We start from the raw sequence: 25,670 nt of genomic DNA on the forward strand, positions 1-25,670 counted from the left end.
CATTTCGGATATTTGATACTTTTCAGGTATAAATAATCGCGGAATCAGAAAACTGAAACTCATCATTCTGACGAGAGCGTCGATTCTAGTGGTAAAAGGGTACTTCATTACGAACGTCACAGAATTCATCAACCTTCATCCACTTTCAATTTTCAAAGAAAACATTTTTGCAGTAACACTCTACAGTTAAACTTTTTCTGATTAATTTGTAAAGATACCGTACGTCATTGATCCTGCGACTGTAAATATAAAAAGAGGATATCTATATCTTACTAAAACTATCATTAACCCATACGCATCATCAAGTGATATGAAAAAGAATGCTCTAGTCACCAATTTTTAAAAAGATTTTATTTATGTAGGAAAATTACAACAAATAAGAATAACTTTTATTAATCAGAACTATTAGTTTCATTTCCGATAACACCTTCCATGTTTATTTTCTAGTTATTGGAAATATAACGTCACGCTCAATTCTCTTGTGATACTGACCAACAAAATTGAGCGTATATATACGCTCCAGTGATAGTGACCAGGAAAATTAGACGTTTATATACGGTAATGATGCAAATGAGTCAACTTATTTTTTTCCAAAAATGGATTTGTACCACTGAACAAGTTAACACGTTTTTTCCAAAAATGGACGTTCAAAGTACCACTTTCAAAGAAAGACGGCTGGATTGTTGAAATTGTCTTTTGTCCGGTTTTTCGGTGCAAAATACCCCGGTGTGCGTCGACGCGACGGATTTACGGAATCGGATATCGCGTGTAGGCACTCGACTGCACGGTACTCCAGGACGACGCGAACGGCGCGGCGAGACGATCGAGATTCTTTGAGCTCGGGAATAGGCAACATTCGGCCAGGGTAAATTGTGTCGACGCATCGGAATTAGAGTCACGTACGAGTCCTCGAGGACGTACGAGCACTCGAGAGGAGAAAGGAGGCAGGAATAGACGACAGAGGACGGAGGACGGAGGATGGAGGGTAGACGTGGGCCGACGGAACGCTCGTAGAACAAACATTTTACACCGTTTCGGCGGATCGTGATTTTTAACCGCCTCCGATCGAGCGATCGTTCCATGCTAGATCACGATTGAGAGCAGTGCTGGATAACATTTGGCGAAATAAATATTGCAAACACTATTCGGATATTTTAGGTACTCTTACAGGAAATGCTAGTTTATGTGGGATGCAAGAATTCGGCGAATAAAATATTTCCGTTTGAATGCATGAACTATAAAATGAAATATTTTATTTTAGCCCTTTGTCCTATGATTTTTTTCCAATTGCGGTCAACAGAGGTATTTTATCGTTCATAATTCGTTAGGGAAAGAGAAAAAGTGGACAGTTATGTTATGTGTTCGTTTACTTAGAAGCATTATAATTAATAGTAGAAAAATAGTATTCGATTTTGATTTGGAAGAATGAAGTGACGTTTATATATGTTTAATTCTATTTGAAATCTTTACCACGAATTTGACGTGATATTGTTGAGCAAGGGGTTCGTAATATGAAACATAAAATTGTTTTAATTATTTATTTGTTTATTGTTTTTCTTTGTTATGGGTGTTGTTGTCAATTGAACGTGTTTAATAGGGATTTCTTTGAAAATGAGGTTAGAAACTAAACAAAGTAATGTTATTTTTCGTACACGCTGTATTATTGTAATTTTTGGTTTTATTTTTATATACAGAAAAATTATTTGGTCAGGTGTATTAAAATTTGTAGTATGGTTTGTGTAAAGGAAAATGAGGAAAACATTTATATTCATGGATCTATTAATGTTAATATTTCCAGCGGTAATAATAAAATACCATTTTTAAATATTACTTGATTAACTTACTGTATCAAATAAAATATTCCATTTTCAAAATTATGCGTGGACTTTAAAATAAATGGAGTTATTTATTATTCACTATTTAAGATAATATTTTACTCACCACTGGCGGAGGATAACGTGTTACGATGATTGTAACAGCACGGTTCAGCAGTTTTTATTTGAAATGAATTTCGTTCATAAAGAAAATAACAGATAAGTTGGTTCGCAAATAAAGACGTGCAAAAATAAATTTTAGAATTTTATATTTTGAAATATAAGTTTTTAGGTATTAAATATGCAGTGCATTCGGATGTATGAAGTATGGCAGTTTCGCAAAAATCATTATTATTATATTGATAAAATCAAATAAGTTTTTAAATCTTAAATAAATATCAAGTTTTTGAAACATTTATCTCTTAAATACATTATTATTCGAACAATATGGAATACAATAAAGGAACAAAAGACATAAAAAAATAATTATTAAAATCAGCCATCAACTAAATATTTCTACGCAATTTCAGTTAACAATTAACTAGGGATTTCTTATTATCTTTCAAAACAATGACAATTATAATTAAAAACCAACAATTTCCCTTATATAACACGTAACAAATATTTAAATATCTTTTGAAGTTGCCAGGAAACTTATTAACAAACATTGCAAGGTCTATTTATAAATTTTCCGGTAGACAAAGCATTAATAAAAGCGTTCCGGGTAAATTGAAAACATGGCTGCACAGTGAACCCCCGGCTAATCAACAGTAAACCAACTAATAGACTTGCCAGCCGCATACAATACACGACATTCATATCGAAAACGATAAAAAAACGTCTGCTCCTAATTACGAGACTCGTTCAGCGCGACTGCATTCACCCGACCGTGCTAAATTTTCCAAAATCCGCGGTACTCAGAGCCACCCAATAATCTCAAACTTAATGCACAGCGGAGTCGAAAAAGCATGAAAAAAAGAGCACAGAACGAAGATCAAAAACCGAAACGAAAAAAATTGCTTACAATTATCCGAAAATACGTGGAAACAAAAACACAACGAGCAGCGTTATTCGAATCGAGTCGGTCGGCTCGCACCACTTGCGTGCGTCGGTAGCGCAGCGCCTCAGTTCGCCAGCGCTCGGGAGGTCTCGGTTCTCCCCGCCGGCAAGTAGCCGAAGAGTGGCGCGCGGCGCACGGCGCACGGCGCGTCAGTCACCGACGAGGCTTCGCCGCGCGATTTTCGTTCTCGAGTTGGTCCGGCGACCTTGGGGCTCCAGGCGAGAGTACGCCCGCGATCGCGGCGAACAACGGTTGTCCGTGGATAAACACCGCAACTCGACGAGCGTACGGAACATCAAACTGCCAGAACCGGCGCGCGAAAGTCGACGGCCCGAGGTGGCACGGGTACGAACGCGTGTCAGTGCAAAGTTACGCAGTGGCGTCGCGTCGCTCGGCCCGTTCAGTGATTTGTTTTGACATGTGTGTGTTCTGCCATATTGGATTATCTCATCGTGCCTCAAGGGCTATGCGAGCGCGAGTTTCGCATTAAAGAGGTACGTGTCGCGTCTACTCTACCTCCCTCCCCCGTCCCGCTCCCCACTGCTGGCCACCGACGTCCACGATACGCGTCGCGAACGCTACCGCTAACGAAATCGGTATCCTCGGCGACCGGATCGATGATAACTCGTGCGCGTCATAGTAATTCGGCTCGATCGCAAACCGACCCGATCATTGGCCGCGTTCCGCGGACTATTTCGGGAAACGGCGTATTTCGCATCGGGAAATGGCTGTCGCTTCTCCGTTGTCTGTTCCGGAACCCTACGACCGTGAAGCGAGTCCTTGTACGCTTGTCTCGATCGGCGCGTCGATTCCCTCGAACGTCGTCGGAGGAACACACCGCGTTTAGAGGGAACCGTCCGCGAGCGTCCGGAAGCCGACATCTTTCCCCACGGAATTTTCTCGTCGGTTCGATCGCGCGGTCCGCGACGAATTCGCTTCCGGTTTCCGCGTTTTCCCGATCGATCACGGGGTCCGCGAGCAGCCAGCCGTCGGGGCGACGCCAGCGAAACGCTCGCTCGCCGACCACTTTGCGTTTTATGGTCCGACGCTCGGCGGGTAGGAGGCTCTTTCTCTTTCTGTCGCGGGGGAAGTGGAGGGGGGGAGGGGGCACGCGACTCGCTGGCTGTGCGAATTCTATTCGATAGGAAAACGCAACACGTTGGAGGGACACCTCCGAAGGTTCGTACCGGGGGACCGACGGGACGCACGTAATTCTCGCACGTAATCGCTGCTCGTCAACCGCGGAACGGTTGTCGTTGGTTAGTGAGGGGGGTGGGGGCGGCGGGAGAAGTGGAAGAAGTGGAAGAGGCTCGACTGGCCGCGAACGGATCTGTCAGGCGCGATGCGTTTACCGCACGGCGTTGTTTATCTCGACGTCTAGTAGATGTTTTTGAAATTCAAATTTCGCGCCGCCGCCTCGACCAATCAGCGGTATTGATACTGTCAGCGGCGTAATTTATCGGTTCAGGCTGGGAGCTTAGAATTTCGAATCAGGTATTGGAAGTAATTCAATTATGGAACGGTTGTAGGATTTATGGTTAGGCGTGGATGTTCGAGTCTGCTGTTTAGCGATTGCGTTCGAAAAGGCATCGCGCCGGCATTGAACGTGACCTGTTTCGACCGAGAGAGTTATTCTCGGCCGATATATCGGTCGCAGCCGCGCGTTCCTTCGGACCCGTGTATACGTTCCCTGTTTCGCAACCTGCCCCTTTCTCGACGCGCGTTCACGCGTCTAAATTCGAATCATCGATCAACCCTCCGCGCGTGTCGGCTCGGAGCGGTGGCGTAGTAGGCTCGCTGGCGATACGTTGCCCGTATTCCGGGGTCGAGGAAAAACGGTTTTCTCTCTTTTGTTCTCGAATTCCGAGCGACTTTCTCCGGACTTGGGGCACGTTTACAGCGGAGCTGTGATAGAGGCTGATTGTGGGAGAGCGGTACGTCGATCGGAGCGACGATATAATGTTCTTTGAACGATGTTGACGATGAGGAATTATCGTTATCTTGATGATACACTGAGCAATATCGTGAAATGACGCTGACGTGAAATAACGTAAACGATGTATACCGTATTTCTATTGTCGGTTACCAAAGACAGCTCTGCGCGTCGCTCGTATTGTGAAGCTGCGTGCCCACTAGCAAGTACCTTGCGACACTTTTCGCTGGTGCGACCTGCAGAGGCGTGTATTTATATTTCTCTGGCAATATTGATGCAACTCGCTCTCTGCAATAGGTGTCGTGAGACTGGTCTTTGAACTTGCTCAATAAATGTCAGGGGTGTTAGAGTCGAAGCAGCTGTTTGCACGTTGAGTTTCAATCAAAATGTCGGCTCAGCAAGTTGGATGTGCTGCTGCTGGTACGTGGATTGCGATTATTTTAAACGAGGAAAGGAGGAACAGAAAAGTTCGCGTCGGGAACTGGATATTCTGAAGCTGATGCTTGTGAATTCTGTCTGAATTAAGAATCGAGTGTCTTTATTCAGCCATTAACCATACCGGCACTTTTCCTACCGTAACTAATCAAATAACCGGCTACAAAATAGAGATAAACGAATTGGATGATAAATCTTTCTCAGTGGAAACAGAAATTAAAGGATGAATGAGAATTGAAAAACCAATTAATCGGATAATGTGGGAATTGATGTAATACAGTAAAACTATAAAATTAGATATTTAATGTTATGCTTTGTATAATGCATCAATTTGAGAAATATTGAAATAAAATAGCTTTATTCCTCAATGTACGTGTGATTTCTCTTCAAGTTAGTTTCACAAAATATCGTCTTCACCTCATCAGAAAATGTAAAAATACTTCTAGTGAAAAACTTCCGAGTGCAAAGGGTTAAATCTGGCCATTTGATTATTAATATATTCTACAGCATCAGTCTGTAATTAAATATCCTGTAACATAAGTCCATCTGATTCTGAATTTCTTTTGAAACTTGTAGGTACTAACACAGTGAAAGAAGGTACAAAAATTCGTCCTGTCATTTTAACTATCAACGAACTCTTGCCAGTTAACATTAGAACCACCGAGCATTTAACATGACTCATATGCAGTCTGTATAAAAATTGTAACAATAGGTTATTTTCAGTTCCTTCAAGTATATTCATTACAGTATTCAAGTGAATCTATTTATATTTAAAATCAATTCGAATACTTAATACTTTTAAGGTATCATCAACTGCGAAATAAGAAAACTGGAACCAGTCATTTTGACTGATACGGTAGTTCTAGTGTTAAGTACATTTACGTCTCTGGCAAGAATGCTAGTAAAATCGCACAGAAGCCAAAGGAGTTTGCTTTGTAGCAGCATTGATAAATAATACATCAGTATTGAAAATAAGATGAGAACAGAGGAAAATTGACCAATCAGGTTCGCTTTACTAGCACTTTCGTCAGAGCTACAAAATACTAATGACGCAGTTCGAAGCTGGAGGTTTCTGGTCAAAACAAATGATTCAACTGTATACACGACGAATTGCGTTGCTATTTGAGATTGAGTGTAGGAAATTGATTGAACTTGTCACCCGCTATTTAGCTACAAATATACTCGCAAGAAACTCGCGACATTTTTTTCTGATAGTAATTCTCATGACGTGTGTAAATGCATTTGAAATTGCTGACATCAAGTCAAAGTCACTAGAGATAGCAATCTCGATAAGTTGCTATTAGAACAAATATGTCGCAAATTTATATATTTAAATTAGAATTCTGTGAGGACTCGTATACGTTGGGAACCTGAAAGAGTCGGATTTAAGTAAAAGTAAAGCGCAACTCTGCGGAATTCTCGCTACACTACCGATTTTAATAGAATTTGGAAACTAAACGTTTGCATAATTTTTGTCAGCAGAAAAAGTCGTTCAAACTGTGCATTTCTACATTTGTCAATTTTACGAAAATTGGAGATGCAGTGAGAATTGTACAGTATTACCATTATTTGTACTCTATAGTTTGTTCTTTAGAATTTCAAAAAATTCAGGAATCTGTCCAGAACTCGGAAAAAATACCCGATCCGACCCGAATTCGGAAAAAATACCCGACTTGAACCTGAAAAGAAGTACCTGACTCGAACCTGAAAAAGTACCCGATCCGTATCTAAAAGAAGTACTCGATCCAATCCTGAAAATGTACTCGACTTGAACCAGAAAATAATACCCGATTCAAACCTGATAAAGGTATCCGACTCGAACTAGAAAAAAGTACCCAATACGCAATTGAAGAAAAAACACCCAATCCAACCTGATATTTTCGGATTTACCGATACTTCTAGCTTTCATACGTCACAAGAGTCGCTGTCACAAAAACTGTTGCAAGTTATGTGCTAGTGAACTCATCCTCTGATGGAGTGCTATCGCAGCGCCGCTGTAAACATACTCCTTTACGCCTGTCATATCGGTCCGACATTTCCTCGAGGATTCCAAGCGATACGGTGGTCTAATGCGTCGCGACGTTTGGCGAAGCTTTTTCAGTTATGGTTGAACGATAAACATGATGCTCAATCGAAATTGTGATCACCAATGCACAATGGAAATTCGTAACCTATATTAACCCTTTGTGGTTCGAGGTATTTTCAATTTTTCATTTTGGAGATGAAATGAAAATTCGCATTGAAATCTTTTATCTTGAATGTAGTACGCATTCACATCGGGATATCTTTTTTTATGTTTCATTATAGATGATAATAACAATAAAGCAATGTTTGCAAGATTGACGTTGAAATGGATTCTTTTGTTACATATTTAGTTTTCTGACTTTAGGTGCTAATTGTGGTTGAATATTAATTAATAATTTAATAAATATATTTATTATTAATGTGAATTTGTTTTAATGTTATAAATTAGCTGTGTACTTATTTAAAAGTATCTGATAAACACTAAAATTACCTACATAAGATATTACGATGTTGTGAATAACTGTAATAAAACTCAGTAAATTACGAAGAAATTGGAACGAAATTGAATGCCAAGTACCTCGCTATACGATCGTCAAGGGTTAACGCGAGTACTAATTGTGTTTTTTTTTTTAAACTTTTGCTTTTGCGAGATTCGGGAACTCTCGAATGATTGATTAATTTTTTTCTCTACGTTCAAGATTCCCTTTCGTTAATTTTAGAGAATTTTGAGATTGTAACAAAAAATTATTTGAATGACGATATTTGTTTTAGTAAGAAAAAATCAAAATAAAGCAATAAAATTTGACAATCATTTTAACACGATGTTAATGGCGTTATTACCTTCATCGTGTGACTCTTTTGAAATCTTATGCTTTGATTTATAAATTACATAAAGATTTACGAATTTACACAATTATGATACACATGTAAATGAATTTGCAGATATTTTTTCAATTTTTTGTTTTTCGGAGGTCTACTCTCGAGAATTAAGAATTTCAAAATATGAAAAATGAAAATTCTTCGAGAATCGAGAATTTCGAAATAAAAAGTAAAAATTCTTTGAGAGTTAAGAGTTTTGAAATATAAAAAGTGAAAATTCTTCGAGAAGCGGAACTTGAAGTTCTTTTTGTCAATCTTGAGATTTCTCGACATTCCTCAACATTTCTCAAGACTGGATTCTCGAGCACAATCGCTAAACGCGAGAAGCTTGGCGTGTCTTGTCCCGAACCCCTTGCCTTACGATTCGTCTCACAGCTGCTCCCACCGGAAGTATTTATTGAAAGAATAGAGTTTTACTTTCACTGCAAACTATGCATGTAAATCCAATATTGTATACCGATAAAAAAGTCGCGCTCTGTTTCTACTTTAAATAAAGAGAATATGCATTTTTGTTAACTTTGTGAATCTCGTTGGGGTATATAGTTTGTCTTATTTTAATACTAGAACTACCGTACGTCAAAATGACGAGTTTTACTTTTCTTTTTTTGAAATCATTAATATTTTGAATGATTTTGAAAATAAATAGTTACACCTGAATACTATAAGGAATGTCTGAAGAAGTCGTACAAAATTGTATTGTTACAATCTTTATAAGGATTACATATCAACTCTAATGAATGCTCGGTAGTTCCAATGTTAATGAACGATTGCTTTTATTTCTAAAACTATTTACTATACCAAAGAATGTTTCTCACGAAATTTATTCTATTTCAAAGGGGAAATAGTTCAGTGCAATTATTTTGTTCGTGAATTTACGTGTGAATGAGGCATACATATCAAGTTCATTGTTTTATTCCTTGCCATACAATACCGAGTCAGGCTCGTGAGCAAGTTCTTAAACGAAAGTTACAAAAGTGAAATGTTACTCAGTTGTTTTGCATTCAAACTAAATATTATTTTTCTATTATTAATTGTTGTGTTCTGAGGTAAAGGTCGATACAGATGGATTGGATATGCTTCTTTGTTTTTTGATAAATTATTAAGGACGAAGTTATCCTAGTGAGATCAGTTATGAAAGAAATGATAGGGTAAAGGGTTAAATGGACTCATACGATTTTTTAGACATTATTCTATACATTTTAGTATCCAGTTCAAAAAAGTATTATATAAACTGTGAAACTAATTGCTCTGAATTATGTTTCCCTTGAAACAGAGTTTTCATATGAAACATTTGTTTAAATAAAAAATTATTTTCAAAATAAAAGTATTTATTGATTGAAATCGTGAGTGTTCAGAAAAATAAGCCCTTATAAACAAAGTTTTCTTAAAATAACCACTTAAAACATTATTTTTTATATTTATATTGGTGTTTAAACATGACTCATCTAAGCACTTTGAAGGAATTGCAGTTTAATAGCTACACGGAACGCTCCTGCATTAAGTTGCTCCGTATGGGAAGGGTTAAATTGAGTCTGAAACCTTCATCACGAGTCTTGTTTAATATTCCATGACTAAAGGTTAAAAAGTTTGTCCTTTTTAAAATCTTTTCTTAAATTTTGCGATTCGCAGTGTTTTCAGTGTTTTACTTTGAAACTTACATTAGCATTATTTAGCTCAACTATAGTTTAATATCACTTTACTACTCAGTATATCCAGGGGGCCAAAAAGAAATCTATTATTTTTAGTCTCGACAGAAAGCTGTGTAATTTCATATTGATTTTTAAATATTAATTCAAAATATAATTCCTTTCTCTCTTTAAAACCATTTGCCATCTAGTAGTGATCTATTTTTAAAGTTCCCTTTTTGGATTAATATTTAATCCCTTCTCCGATAATATCGAGCCAAAGTCGTGACGAAAATTTGTAATATTACTTGACTATTATCAATCTTTAGTCTTTAGAATAAACGTTAGACACAGAATAAGCATGGAATTCTTTTTTTTTCTACTAAATCATCCATCGAGCACAGTTGTGAAAGAAATTATAGGACAAGGGGTTAACACTAAAACTACCGAGTATCTATGTGCCCGCAGGTAAATGAAAGCTTATTTTTCTAAGTACATACAGGGTGTCCCATTTCAATCAATAAATACTTTTATCTCATAAAAAATTATACAGTGCAATTACACGATTGAAATATCTCCCAAACTAATGATTTTTCGATATAAGGGAGTTCATACTTTTTTATAGAGAAGACCGAAATGTATAGAGCAGTGTCTAAAAAATCCTATGACTCTATTTAAAGTAATGAAATTGATATTTATCCCTCTTTCACACATAAATTCCCGAACAAAATATTTGCACTGGATTATTTCCTCTTCGAAACAGAATAAATTTCGTGTGAACGATTCTTTGAAATAATAGTTTTATAAATAAAAGCATTTGTTCATTAACACTGGTACTACCGAGTATTTATTAGGGTTGATACGTAATCCTTATAAAGATTGTCACAATAAATTTTTCTTTATTTCTTCAGATATTCCTTATAATATTTAAGCGAAACTATTTATTTTAAAAATCATTTCGCATATTGAATACTTTACAAGTATCAGTACTTGAAAAATAAGAAAACTAAAATCATTTTGACGGACATGCTAGTTCTAACGTTAAGAATCTATGCGAAATAAAGCTTCCTGTTTTGAAAATCAATGAATTTTCTTGTGATCCTCCAATTTTTGGAAGCATAGAAACAATAAAGGCGGGATTATGTTATTACGAGCAATTAGGGTAAGAATTACCTAGTACGTAGCTATTGGAACGAAATTGAATGTCCAGTGACTCAACCAAGAACTCCGAAAGATTAACTCTTTAGCTACGGTCCAGTTGACCGCAAGTAAGCTGCCACGATTTAGGGTGACCGAGTCGCAACTGTGCCCTTTAACTCGAACAAAGCTTAATACGTTGAACTCCAGACAATTTTACAAGGAAATATACATAAAATGAAGAGAATATCAAATTATTTCATTGAATTGAATTATCGTTATTATATTACACATTCATTTTACAAAATGCCACCGTCTTAGGTTGCATTATTAATAACATAGAGAAGTTTCCATATAATCATCGTTTAATTTAGCGAATTTCAATAATTTGATCTAGTATTAATAACAAATGTATTTTGTTGCTCGAGTTCCATCAGTGGAATTTTCATTAAAATGTTGTTTAGAAGTATTATTCAATTTTCCATGGAAAGTTTCAAGGATGGTTGAGTGCAGTCGCCTTTTAATATACAATGAACGTTCAAAGTTAGATGACTATAGTCGCTTTTAGCAACGAAAGGGTTAAGCACTCGTCCCCCCTCCACTAAGTAGTTTAACCTTTTAGCTACGCCGTAACTAGCTATGGAGCTACACTGTTGTACCACCAGTGCCATCGTGGAGGGCGAATCGACAATATCGACTTGTTATATTTTACCGTATTAATTATTAGTTACATGCTTTATTACCTTAGCAACAGTTGAATAAATTAGAATATTTTTATATATTTCCACGTAAAAACTCGAAAGAAGAAGCATTATAATGGCTTTTCAGCCTAAAACGCGTCAGACTATTTAACAGATAGAATGCCTAACCAAATCGAACCACTGTAAGTCACTCAATTAAACGGTGGTTATTTGAAAACGTTTCCATATTATAATTAACATTGCAATATCAATAACGCAATTCAATTAAGTAATTCAATATTATATCTTTTCTCATTTCGTGTATTTTGCTCTGTGAAATCGTGCGGCATTCAACGTGTTGAAATCAATCGCGGTTGTTTTTGGAAAAAGGATTTACAAACACAAGTGTGGAACTCAATAAATTGAGTTAGAAGTTATTAATTTTAATTTTAAAATTAAGTTTTAGTTTTTTCAGTAGCTAGATTATTACGTTTTCAATTATTGTTAGTTACATGGTGATTAGAGATTAAATTTTGTGGGAACATATTCAGTAAATTGAAGATATTTTATCGAGGTAGAGATCATAGATTTATAGATCCTTTTCCCAGGAACATCCTCAATTACATATTTAATAAAAATTATTCACACACATCGTGTGATCATGAACAATGGTTATGAAATTTTATTATTAATTAATAATGAGAAACAAGTCGGAGATACAAAATATTTTTTAAATAAAGTAAAAATCACAGGTGTGTAAAAATTAAAACTTATACGTGCTTTATAAGCACTTTGTGCTTATACTTTGCTTGCTGCAAAGTTTTCGAGATTCCGTCATTTCTAACGCTGTCATTCAATTGTGTACTAGTTTCGTAAAGCTCTCACATTTTTGGGTCTAGGAACTGCTGACATAACTTAATGAAAAATGTATTAAGGTTCAAAGAGAATTTTAAAAGACGATGAAATCATTAATTCAAAACTGATTTGTGACTTATCTAGTACTTTCCAGAAACTTTTGTAGCAACCCATGAAAATGTCGTGTAAATTGAAGTCGTGCAATTTGAGTCCACTTACTATAAAATATATTACAAGAAATTACGAATATTACTTTTTATCTTATCAGCATTTTCTTTATATACCACGTAAATACATTTTCTTCCAATTCCTTTTCTTTCTTTCTGTTTTTTGTTTTTAGCTTCTTATTTACTGAAGATTTTTTTTAGAAGAGTCTGTTCCGCTAGTACCCATTTGGTGGTTGTAATATTTCAAAAAAGAATTAATGTAATTTTTGGATTTGTCTAACCCGATCGTGTTAACATTTTGCTTGCCAAGTAAACACTCATCAAAACTCCTATACAGTCGAAACACTTTGCTTGATAGAACAGAAACTAAAAGGTCAAAATTCTTCATAATAATTGCTCTACTATCCTTATGTCTTATACATCCAACAAAATTCCGATCGTTCGATACCTCACCAAGGAAATTAATGTTCAAGTTTATGCAAAACATGATATCGCCCGAATTTGGCTGATACAATTTTTCTTGCTGACGTATCGAAGGAACCGAATTTTAATGGATGTATCAAATATAAATGGAGCAATCGTTCTGAGGAATCTTGAACTTTCATTTAATCGAGTGCTTAGTTTCCAAACGTGTTAAACCGAAATCGTGCAATTTGAATGCCACGCAAATCGAAGGCCAAGAGTATTAGCTTTAAGCTAGTAGGACTTCAAACTGAGTTTCGATAAGATTTAAAAAATCTTTTCTGAATTTTTTATATAAATCGAAGAAGAGTCTTGACTCTTAAGGACTGTCTTTAAAAAAATTCGGGTCTCGAACGGGTTAAATGATACACTTGAAGGGTTAATCTGAGGAATTCGGTTTGGTTCCAGAAAAAGAGCTCTCGAGGCAGCGATGGATCCTACGAGCAGAGCCGCGTGGATCAGTTAAGGTAAAGCTACGTTCCCATTGAAGCAACATCGAGCAACATTTCGTTGCTCCTCGTCGCCTCTTGTTGTTGCATGCCCTGAAACGTTTCCAATAAACATTAATTTATAAAGTGAGTCCTCATGGAAGCAACAACGAGGAACTTTCGATTCGTGATTCGATTGCACTGGTCCATAAAAATATTTCCAATATGTCTTATAATTAGACAGTCGATCTTTATGCAAATTCAAACTTTTAAGAATAGAATTAGAAAGGTAGATGGTTATTCCTGACTAATATTGTAGGAAGCGGTACACATTAAATATTTTATAAATCTTTTTATTATTACTTTTAGTAAGGTCTGTCCTTCAGAGTAGGTTTACTCAATGTTCTCTTGTTTGTTGATAAATATTTACAGTTATACCTAAATTCATAATGAATCGCAAGAGTATTCGCGCTTCCTGCAAATTTCGAGGTTCTTACCGACAAGAATGTATGTTGGAATTACGAAATTTTCAAACTTATATATACTTTATTGCAAAACAGTATGTCAGTATAACAAAAATGTAATTTCATGCAAACCGGAACAAAATTGGTCTCACAAGCTTGATGATTCAGATCATCCTCATGTCTTATCGTCTCAAATGTATTATAAAATGCAAAGGTAGTCCAACCAAATATCAGTTATTAACACATTAATTGTATTCTTAGTATAGCTTGTATAGGTACGAATACTCTTGTAAGACTAATTTTCTTTCTGTTTACGTAAAATTACATTTTTGTTATATTAATATGTTGCTTTGTAATAAAGTACATATAAGTTTGAAAGCTTCTTAATTCGAACGTATATTCCTCTTGATAAGAACCCTGAAACTTGCATTGTAAGCAAATATCAATCATTTATATAAATTCAGCAGTTCAGGAGATAAATACAGTCTTTGATGATTGGAAAATTGCAATAATAATCAAAGTTACTTCAAGAACATACCATTTTATGTATTTTACATATTTGTTAGATTGAAGCTGTACCTATGTTAATCAAGTAAAATACACTCTATTATAATAATTCGATTTTGCATTTAACACATTGTCTGCCACGGCAGTCACCGATGACCGGAGCATCCAGATTACAAGAAAATAATTATAACTTATAAGACAACTAACGTCGAATACAAATGTTCAGTAATGTAAATAATTAGACAATAGTATAATGTAAGAATTGTGATACCAAATAATTAATAATTCTTCCTTTTAATCTTTGCTACAGAAAGAATAAGCAATACATAAAGTGCTGATGTTTTTCGTGGCAGTCAACGTGTTACAGGGAAATTTTAACAATCAAATATGTAACGATTGTGTTACTTCTCTCTACTTTTTATTTTGTGGAGTTAATTGGTTTGTTCTATGAGTGGCTCAGATACGACAAAATGTACATGACTTTATAGAAATTTCGTTCATCTCACTCGCACATTTTCTAGAACATTCTTTCGCCACCGTCCATTAACTTCAAGTACATTTGGGATATTCTAAATTCGTTTGACACAATTGCAAAAATCAATATTTTAGGAAATCGATAATCTAGAACATTTACTCGTACTGCACACACAAGCACACTCATTGGTTAATACACCTATATCCTCATATGAAAACACGTCGCGACGTGAATATGTTAAACTACATACAAGTTAAAAGATTTTTATGCAAATTTTCATTTTATTTTTTTCATATTTTATTTCTCTGTTTGTTATCTATGTAAATAATGCAGTTTATACCTTCTATCTGAAAAAATTAGGGTAAACAAAACATTTCGTAATCGTTCTATAATGTATAGATAAGTAATCTGCAGATAATAAAAGAGACCATACTTTAGATTAAAAACATTGTATTTATCTTAATTGTTTAAAACAGGAGAAATATAAAACAACTGCATTATCTATGGAATGATCCAATATTTTTAGTTATTAAACACTTTCGAAACTTCGGTCTTCTAACACTATTTCTATTGAAGGTGTCAAAAGATACCTTTTAACATTTTAACTTAAAATTACTTTTTCAGTTCAGTCATTTTTTCACAATTGAATTTTCGACATTTCTTGCAGTTAATTGTATAATCGTTATTGGGAAAATTTCAAAAGGTGTCTTTCGACATCTTCGGTGGAAATAGCGTTAAGTAACCTTTTCCTGCAACAAAATGGAATCTTATACGTGTAGCGCAGCGGCACACGATTCTAATTAACACGTTGAATGCCATGGGGGTCATCGGTGACCCTCAACCAAATCCAATTAAACAATGATTATGTGAAAACATTTCTACATTATAAATAATGACACCTTTCACGATGCCATTGAGCTAGATCAATGTGCAATAATAATAATGCAATTCAAACAAACGATTTAATATTATATTCTTTCCATTTTGTGTATTTTGCTCTATGAAATCGAGTGGCATTCAACGTGTTAACCTTAATCGTGGAATTTAGTTTGAAAAATCTCTCATTGTGCGCGCAATGAAAATCAAACAACAAAGTGTATACTAGTCAAAAGGGCAAATGTGCCTATAATATATTCTCAGAATAAACTAAAACAAAACGATGAAGAATTACATGTTCATCCGAAAAAATAAACAATTCGTCGTTAAAGAAATTACATAGTACCGTTCTGTGTTTTAAGATGATGCGTATTGTGCGTTGCACTCGATATTTGATTTTACAAATATTGATTATTTCCTGATGAAATATCAACAACATTATTTGCAACTAACGTAAAGAAAAATCTTGCATAAATTAAGAGACCAAATTATTTTATTTTTATGTTTCACGTATTGATACCTTGTACAGAATTTAATATTGAATTTTAAATTTTACAATTTTACTGTGTCGAATCAAATGGCGACTAGGAGTTGCCTCTTCACTGCAAAGGGTTAAATATTTTCGTGGATCAGTGTATCTTGAAACGGTCTTCGTCGTCGAATGTTCCCCTATGTTTCCTTCTGTTTCCGTTGCCAGCGACGAATACTGTCGTTCCCATTCTCGGCGGTGAAGATCAAAGGGAAATAGTAAACACGGGGTAACATGTTGCGACAAAAAACAAATGTTCCTTCAGTGTGTTTGCACTTGATGCAAATAAATGTCGCCTTGAAACCGAAACAGAATCGGATGTTCCTGAAACTATGTTGCTTCAGCAGGGACAGAGAGTTTCTATGTTTCGCTCTCAGCGGGAGAGAAAAAGATGCAACTTCCTTTTGCTTCTTGTTGATGCATGTTCCAGTAAACACCAACTTTCAAAAACATTTTGTTCACGCCGGAGTAACATTTCTGTTCTTTTTTTTTTTGCTTCCATCGCGTGTTTCCGCTTCAAATGGGAAAAGATTGAAACAGGAAGAAGATTCATTGATAAGTAGCTACTTCTTTGAATCGTTTGTTTAGAAAAACGAAGTAGACTGATCGTTGAAGGCAGACTGTTCAGGAACGAGTCGATTTATTTCACATTACAATATCTTAATACTTTATCTATAGAAAACTTATTAATAGGGTTCTTAATTGTGTGTTTTACAAATTCATTTTTCAATTTTAAGCAAAAATATGAGAACTTTTCATTCATGCTGTTTAATAGTTGGAGAATATATTTACGAAAAATGTATTAACAAAAACGGTGGAGTTGAACGTAATATGGACAAAACTATCCGAAACACCCAATTTATCATCCCGAGTTTACTCGGATTAACAATTTTTAATACAACGAAATTCTCAAGGTAAAATGAAATAACTGTTTACGAAACTTGCGAAACACCTATATAATATGGAACACCTGATTTGAAAAGCTTGATATTCAGACCACAGTAAAAAATGTAAATAATGTTAAAAACAGCGATCTGAAAGAATAAACAAAACTCATTTTTATTATAAGAAATGAATATTTGTGGAACTAAAAAAGATAAATAAATGAATTTCCCACTGAACTTTTTGAACTTATATAATGTTAAATATAACCTAATAATATGTAACATTAACTAAGAATTTGTACTCAATTTGGAACGTGTTACATATTAGGAACACACGTATTCCGATATACAGATAATAACTCTTCTAAGAAGAACATAAATTTGCAGCAAATTGCTTTTGAGTAGTGAAAAACAAACGTGTTCAATGATAAATCATAAAAAAAAGTTTTTGGCAGATCTATATTAAGTAATTTGACTATTTAAGTCGTCTTCAATAAATTTAACGTACTACCAAACACAATAATGCTTCGTATTCAATGACAAATCATTAACTGACGGCCAACTATTAATATGATTGTCTTCTATTATTAACGAAGTGTTCCCCATGGTAACTGACACATGCAGCTATTTATTTTCCTAAATATTGTGATGTTTCATATCAGGTGCCTTTATCCTGTATCGAACATCTACGAAAAGTGGGTGGCCGTTGTTTCAGTGGGGACGAAGCTTAACAAGGGTGGGCGCGGGTGGCCGCGCGCCGAGCGACAAACGAGCCGAACATCGGGTTCGCATCGGTGGTCCGTGATTGGGTCATTGGGTCGAGCCGAAGGAACGGCCGCGCGCCGAGCCGAAAGCGGCGAACGTATTTTTCGAGCGTTGCACGCGTGCCCGCGTTAATTTTAGAAGGAATTCGCCTTTCGTCGGTCGCGCTCCTCTCGCCTACGCCCCTTTCCCCGTCGTTTTTCCAACTTTCCGCTCGACGGTTACGCGGAAACGCCATCGCGATCGGTCCGCTCGGTTTGCTCGGTGAAATGGTATCGAACTTACGATCGGGGGCTGTCAACACCGACGCGAGCGGACGATCTTTCCTGTTCACTTACTTTTGCTGTGGCTCACAGTGGTAATGTCTGTCGGAAATTTGGTCAAAATTTGCGATTTCACGAAATTTTCATGAAAGTTGGTATTTCGTAGGATTCTCGTAAAATTGGAATTTCATAGGATTTAAAAAAATGGTATTTTATAGGATTTTTATAAAAATGGTATTTCATAGGATTTTTATAAAAATGGTATTTCATAGGATTGTTATAAAAATGGTATTTCATAGGATTTTTATGAATATTGGTATTTCATAGGATGCTCATAAAACTGGTATTTCGTCGGATTCTCTTAAAATTGGCATTTCATGATTCTGATGAAAAGGGTATTTCATAGAATTTAAAAGAAAATGATATTTCATACAGTTTTTGTGAGACTTGATATTTTATAGGATTCTCATAAAATTGGTATTTCATATGATTTAAACAAAAAATTGTGTTTCATAGGATTTTCAGAAAATATGATATTCGTAGAGTTGGTATTTCATAGAATTTCCATAACATTTTTTTACGACTAACATCATTTGTAATCAATCCACCATTTTAATTGGATTATGTGGAAACGTGGTGATTGTAAAGGCTTCGGTGAGAGTAGCGCGCTTTGTGTTCCTCTGTGTTTTAACTTTAATTGCGTAGCCTCCGGTCTTAAGTGACTTTAACGATTTGGGAACCAAACCGTTAAGGCAAATCTGAAGCATATCTCTTGAGTCTTCGTACAAGAACATAAACTATAATCTCCAAAAGTTTGTTCATGCAAATTAATATTTCCTAAGCAAGTGCCTAATCGTAAACATAATTATACAGAAGTAGGGATTTCTTCAACTTTTACGATCTACAGCTCAACAATAATAAAATTGTTAATAATTTTATTGAACGCTTTAATCTATTTCGTTTAATAAAAAATGTAAGAAAAAAATTGTAATAATTAAGAGATGAGTAACAAAAATGATGTTTTTTTTTTTTGATTAAGCAATGTTAGCTCATATTACAATTTTTCAAGATTCCACCTAATTATTTCGATATTTATACCTAAAGAAAAATTATGAAATTATGCAAAGTAACAAACCTTTGCAGTTAAAATTTGTCAACATGTTCTCCATCGTTTCCAACATAACTCTGCGGTGGTACGCGCCGGTGTGAACGTGTCAAACGTCTCACCCTGTATATCTTTTTCTTTGCCATTTCCGCTTCAACAGCCTCGTTCAGTTCTTCCCAGGCTTGTTGTATTCCGTTCTCTGCGAATATTTCCTTCACTCCGTGTTTGTATTTAGTTAATGCATCCTCACTCCATGCGATAAAATCAAACAACGATTACGTATTTGTTCGTTATCCTTGTTCAAATAAAGTTTTATTCGAATAATGCCCAACAGTGTTGCGCGACTCTGTCTCGCGATATTCCGTCCTTACTGTGCCAGTGTCATGAATCGATTTCATTTCTGTACGTTACGTGAGAGAAGAGTGTACGAGTGGCGATTTATTATTTGCTTGACCCTACAGAGGTCACGGTGGATCTGATGGATACATTCTAATTCTAAATCTCTGTAGATAGAATCATTTCGTTCCACTTGTTTACAAATATTAGCTGTTATCTGTATACAGGGTGTCCCATCTTAATCTATCAACGCGATTATTTCTGGAATTGTTCGTAACTTGAAAGTTGTCTATAATGTAACTTTTTGGATAAATGTCTAGATGAGTTGCCTTCTCACGGATTTCAATGGCACCGAAATATATTGTCAAGGACGCCATTCCGAGTAACTTCGCTTATAATTATAATAGGCAGTCTCTTTTAGTTTTCAAATTATATGTAAAAATATGTGGTAAATATCTGGGCGAGCTCCTTGCACAATAATCAAATAACTTTGAAATATGTCAACACGTTCCGTGCTGGACTATTTTTTTAAGAGTTTCCGTTCAGGCCGTATGGGGCGTATACGACCCACACTTTTACAATAAATTAACATTAAATAAACGCAGTATACATGATATTAAAATATCTATCTTTGACTCTACAATAAATTTTTAAAAAGTTCTTCGTTTTTCAAAGAGAATTCATTTTCGGTCTGAACGGAAAATTCAGCACGGGACGTGTTCAGGGGCATCATTCTGAATAACTTTTTTCTATTCATCTCGTTGATCGATCTTTCTTGGTTTTACCTACCACTATTATCTAAATGAAATTGATGCGTACATATAGCAAAAAACAATATGAATAAATAAATGTAAAGGCGAAAGATTTGAGTTTCACGCGAAATTTTAATGCTTCACAATTTTTTATCTAATAGTCATTGTTAAGAAATTTAAATTGCTAGGTACACAGAAACAATGTCCTTCACAATATATCTTAATGTCAAGGTCATACAAAACTCCGTCCTTTTTCTAAATAATTTCGATAGCTTCTCTTTCCCGCTCATATTTGTGCGAATATCTTGAAAAATGAAAGAGACCGCCTATTATATGTATAGGAATAAGTTGTTTAGAATAACGTCCTTGACAACAGATTTCAAGGTCATTGCAATCGGTGAGGAGGTAACTCATCTCGACATTTACATTTTTTTGTTTTGCTGGGTTTTCGACGTAGATAGGTTAACATTTTTTTTGTAGAAAATGACACATCATTGATTGACATACAAAAAATACATGATTATCCTGTTCTCGACCAGCGTTTGTTTCAGTGGCAATCGTCATAGTTGCAATACTTTATTAAATGTAACAGTCCTCTTTACAAAATATAAATAAAATTTAAGAAAAAAATTTTGTTAGTTCCTCCCACGTTACGCTATGCGTCATGAAGTTAAATGAAAATACAGGTGAAAATAATTTAATTTTCTTTACGCAAGATACAGAACGTTGAGCCTCACAAATATGTAACGCTCGTAGTGAAAGTGTTATATTGGAGAAAATAGTACCTATTTACATATCTTCATATCTTGTACAGATCCATTTGTAAGGAAAGGTATCGAACCCGGAAATTAAAAAATTATCTAACTTCGTGTAAGTAAAGTAAGTCGTGCCTAACGCGTAGCTGCTTTTTTTTTCTTGTAAAATTTTAGTTTTGGATAGTGAAACCGCCCCTTGAAAAAATTAAAACATTACTTTTTCGTGGATTATATCGAAAAATGTTTGAGAAGAAATGCAGTATTTTTTCTTATATACAAAACTGATACTTTTTTTTTTTTAAATTCGAATTTTTCGAAATTGGAAAATATGGTTGATGGTTTAAAAAATATTTTGAAAAATTCGAAACAAGAGTTGGCGATTTAAAAAATATTTTGAAAAATTCGAAATTTTTGAAATTCGAAATGAGGGTTGATGGTTTAAAAAATATTTTGAAAAATTCGAAATAAGAGTCGGTCGTTTACAAAATGTTTTGGTGGTATCAAGAAAATTCTTTAGTTTCTAGGGAGTAGTTTCATCCTATAAAATTGAAATTCAACACGAACAAAAAATAGTTACACGTTAGGCTTGACTTACTCTACTTACACACAAAGTTTCATAATCTTCCGACTTCCGGGTTCGATGGCTTTCCTCGTTAGAAACAAATTATGTATACCAATTTACCGCTCTCTAAGAACAGAAAAAACTTTGCATTTGAAACACTTTCTAGAAAAGGAATAATTCGATTCATATGCTAAACTCGCGAGTCGACTCGTTGAATGGGGAGGTTCACTTTTCTCTAATTCGATCGTTTCCTTTCTTAATATGATCAAGCGGCAGTGCCACAGTCGATCCGTTGAATGCCGGACGATTTCACGGAACAAAAATACACAAGACGCAAAAACTGTAATATCAGATTGTTTAATAAAACTGTGTTATCATTGTTGCACGTTTATTTTGCTGAATGTCATCGTTTTAAGTTATGCTTAGAATATAGACAAATAAATATAGTAAATATAATATAATATTGCGATGACGTAAAAATGTTGATGTTTTTTGTGCGTGGTTGACAAGAAAATTTGTTGCTACGAAACAAACCACATATATATCAAACTATTATAACGCATACAGAGGACGCTTCTTTTTTCGTTGTTACTTAGTTTCGATTTAGCCAGCGAATAGTTAACTCTTCTTTTATTTCTTATAAAAAACGTCAAAAATCTTTGTATGAACACAATATATATATAATTTATAATATAGTAAAATAAATATAGTAATGTAGAAAAGTTTTCAAATAACTATCGTTTAATTTAGTGAATTAAAGAGAATTGATTTCGTTAGGGGTCATTGGAGACCCTTGTGTTATTCGACGTGTTAGCTTCTCGATGTGCTTCTCATGAACATAATTCACATCATTTAAAGGTTGTCAGCGATTATTAGTTTGCCATATTTTGTAGTTGAATTAAGCTATAATTGATTGTTATGCTAACGTAGTGGTATACAACGCTTTGAGCAGGCATATTAAAAATTCGGACAAAGAGTATGGACCGAATTTTTTTGTGGAATGCGATTCCACAGTATAGGGGCTGGATGAAATAATAGAATCGTTGCTTATTAATGGACTGCGAATTTTTATGCATTTATGCTTTCAAAGTGCAAAATTGCACGGAACGCAGTATGTACAAGGTGTTCTATATAACTGTCGCTAAGATTTTTCTTAGATGAAAGTCAGTCAGCCTTAACCCTAATCGTACCACGCGTTTTTATAACGAATCATACCACGATGTGACTCTCAGTCACTTATGAGAATAAAAGGAACGATTAAAATGTTATTGTTTTTGTTTATAGGGCACAAATTTTAAAAGCCCAAAAAATCTTTTAGAAATGCAATATGAAATAATCAAAGAATTTAAGTAAAAAGTTCAAATGTGACTCAAAGTCACATCGTGGTCCGATTAGGGTTAAATGAGCTGTTAATTATGATGCAACGAATTTCCATAAAGTTTTGCTGTCGTCAGAAAAACCTTGGTCCCCTTGGTTTTTTAAATTGCACTATATATTTTTGAATGGATATTCTTATAGCCACTGCCAGGACGATTTTGACTATCTACCGAAGCGTGACTTTGAAGTGACCTTGTGCTTTGAAATTTGAACTCCACCAGGGGAACGGTGTCACGAGAAATTATTTGATTAGGATAAACTTTTTGCATTAATTGAATCAAATTACATAATTTTTAACATAAAGTGTGTGCACCTCGCAATACTATGAACGTTCGAGGATATCTTAACCATAATGATCTCGAACAATAAAAGCAATGTATTTTGATTCAATTAATATAAAAAGTTGATCCTAATCAAATTTCGAAGCCCAAGGTCATTTTAAGGTAATACTCTTGCGAGTCGTTGAACTCGAGTCTTGACATCGACTATAAGAATATCTGTTCAAAAATATACATTGCAATTTTAAAAAACCAAGGTGACCCTTACTTTTTTAACGACAGAAGAGCATTTCGGGAATTTCTCGTATTGCAATTTATAGTCTTTTTAAGGCTCGTTAACTTTTATTCGTTGCTCATGAATGTTGTGCCTTCTATAATATTTATAATTTCCTAGAAAGAACTATTCGCTATTTTCCAGTACTGTTACTATTCTTCTTTCATTGCTAAATGTTAGTTTCTATCGTAACTCTGTTTCTTCGATTATGGTTTTAAACATTTGCATAAAGATCTACAGTCTACTTCTATTAGTCGTGCATCGTGTAAAGATTAGTAGTATCTAACTGCAAACACTCGGAAGAGTTTCTGCACGAGGAATAATATCCCGTTAAATGTTACCGAGAATTCGCATGATTACGTTCTCAGAACAGTTCAGCTGGAATAAATACTAATGATGGTCTCATGTGATATCGATGAAAATATGTTTAACATATCAGGTGTTTCTATTATCTTGTCCAACCACTATATACGAAGCGATCCGTTGTCTACTGGGAATTAGAAGTACCAATTTTGAACGGGGATTAAAGGAAGACGTCACCTAAAGACGTTTTAAATGTAGGTAAACATTAGGAATTTTTTTGTTAACTATTAAGTTGAAACTTCTGATTTTTTCTGGGGGTACAACTGTAACCTTCTGCTTTATATTTATATTTTTTCTAAGCCAAAATGTTACATACTGACGCAGTTATTCGCTAGCGTCGGAACCCCTTTTCGTAAAACCTCCATTGATGGCCGGCTCGATTGCAAACAACTGAAACATCCGAAAATGAAAATTTGTTGTGGGTTTATAAATAGAAATATATCGTCTAAAATGTAGCGTTCGGATTTTTCGAAATTTTAATTATGGAAATGGCAAGCATTTGAAGCGAAAAAACCTGTTTTTACCCTAAAAAATTGGTTTCAAATGTTTATAAAAAATTAAATAATTGAGATGTCGAGAAGTCCGTATACTGTACTTTAGATAATATATTTCTGTTTATAAATTCACAGGAATTGTTGTCTACGGATGTTTCAATTGTTTGCAATCGAGCCGGTCAACAAGGGGTTGGAAAAGCGAAAAATTTGTTACGATTGTATTAACCCATTGTGACACGTAATTTCTAAATCATGAAAATCTCTTTGAAAAAGTTTTAGAATACTGTAATAAGATGTAGCAAATATGTATTTTTTATTTATTTTTTAAAAATTAAACTTCCATTTTTACTGGCCTTGGCATTTTGCCAATAGAGAAACGAGTAAAATTAACACATTCGGAGATATGTACTGAAATAATTAACAAGAAATAGTTCGAGGAAAAATTATTTGTGTTTAGTTCCTTTTGTGATAAAAATATGAGTGAAATCACATTGCAAATTCGAGAAATAATAGAAACGAAGGGTTAATCTTTAAAATGGTTTAATTTGGAACACACTTATTGTTAGTCACAAAGGGTTAATTATCAAACGACCATTTTAGTAATAAAGCTTATATAAAAGTGAAGTATGAAACATGATTTGAAAGTTTTATTGTTTTTGCAATGTAAATAGAATATGAAAAATATTTTAATTTGGAAACATTTTATTTTTATCTTTTGTAACATGACAAACCACAATAGGTCCATAAGACCCAAGAAAATTCCATTTGTTTTATAAAAGGGGAATACCCAAAACGTCTATTTCGTTTATATTTTCACATTATGTTTCATTTCGCTACTTACAATTAGTTTTGGTGGTTTGGTTAGGTGCATTCGAATATGCTCGGAGCATTAAAAGAATCATTACGTGTGCATCGAAACAATGTGTAAACTGAACCATTAGTTTAATTAAAAGTTTCAATTCATTGTTATTATTAGTTTTAATTAAAATAATGTAACAACAAAATTTATTATATTTCTCAATATATTTTTTACACGTGTGATAGAATTATGCAGTGTAATGTGTATTATAAGACATTTAATAAACCAAATATATAAAATCTACAGATCAAACCG

The 25,670-nt window shown here is 34.7% G+C and overlaps 1 protein-coding gene across 8 annotated transcripts in view; it reads left to right on the forward strand.

Annotated features, from left to right (window-relative positions):
• The first annotated feature begins 3,022 nt into the window (after positions 1-3,022).
• Positions 3,023-25,670, forward strand: part of LOC116426014 (uncharacterized) — a 236,726-nt gene continuing 214,078 nt past the window's right edge. For 7 of the 8 annotated variants that reach the window (XM_076364450.1, XM_031974440.2, XM_076364452.1 and 4 more), the window contains exons 1-2: positions 3,023-3,368; positions 13,481-13,539. The gene's annotated coding sequence lies outside the window, so the exon portion shown is untranslated. The remainder of the gene's footprint in view (positions 3,369-13,480; positions 13,540-25,670) is intronic. The other variant, XM_076364451.1, reaches the window with a different exon arrangement.

Source organism: Nomia melanderi, chromosome 2, assembly GCF_051020985.1.
Source record: "Nomia melanderi isolate GNS246 chromosome 2, iyNomMela1, whole genome shotgun sequence".
In the NCBI taxonomy this organism is placed as follows: Eukaryota; Metazoa; Arthropoda; class Insecta; order Hymenoptera; family Halictidae; genus Nomia; species Nomia melanderi.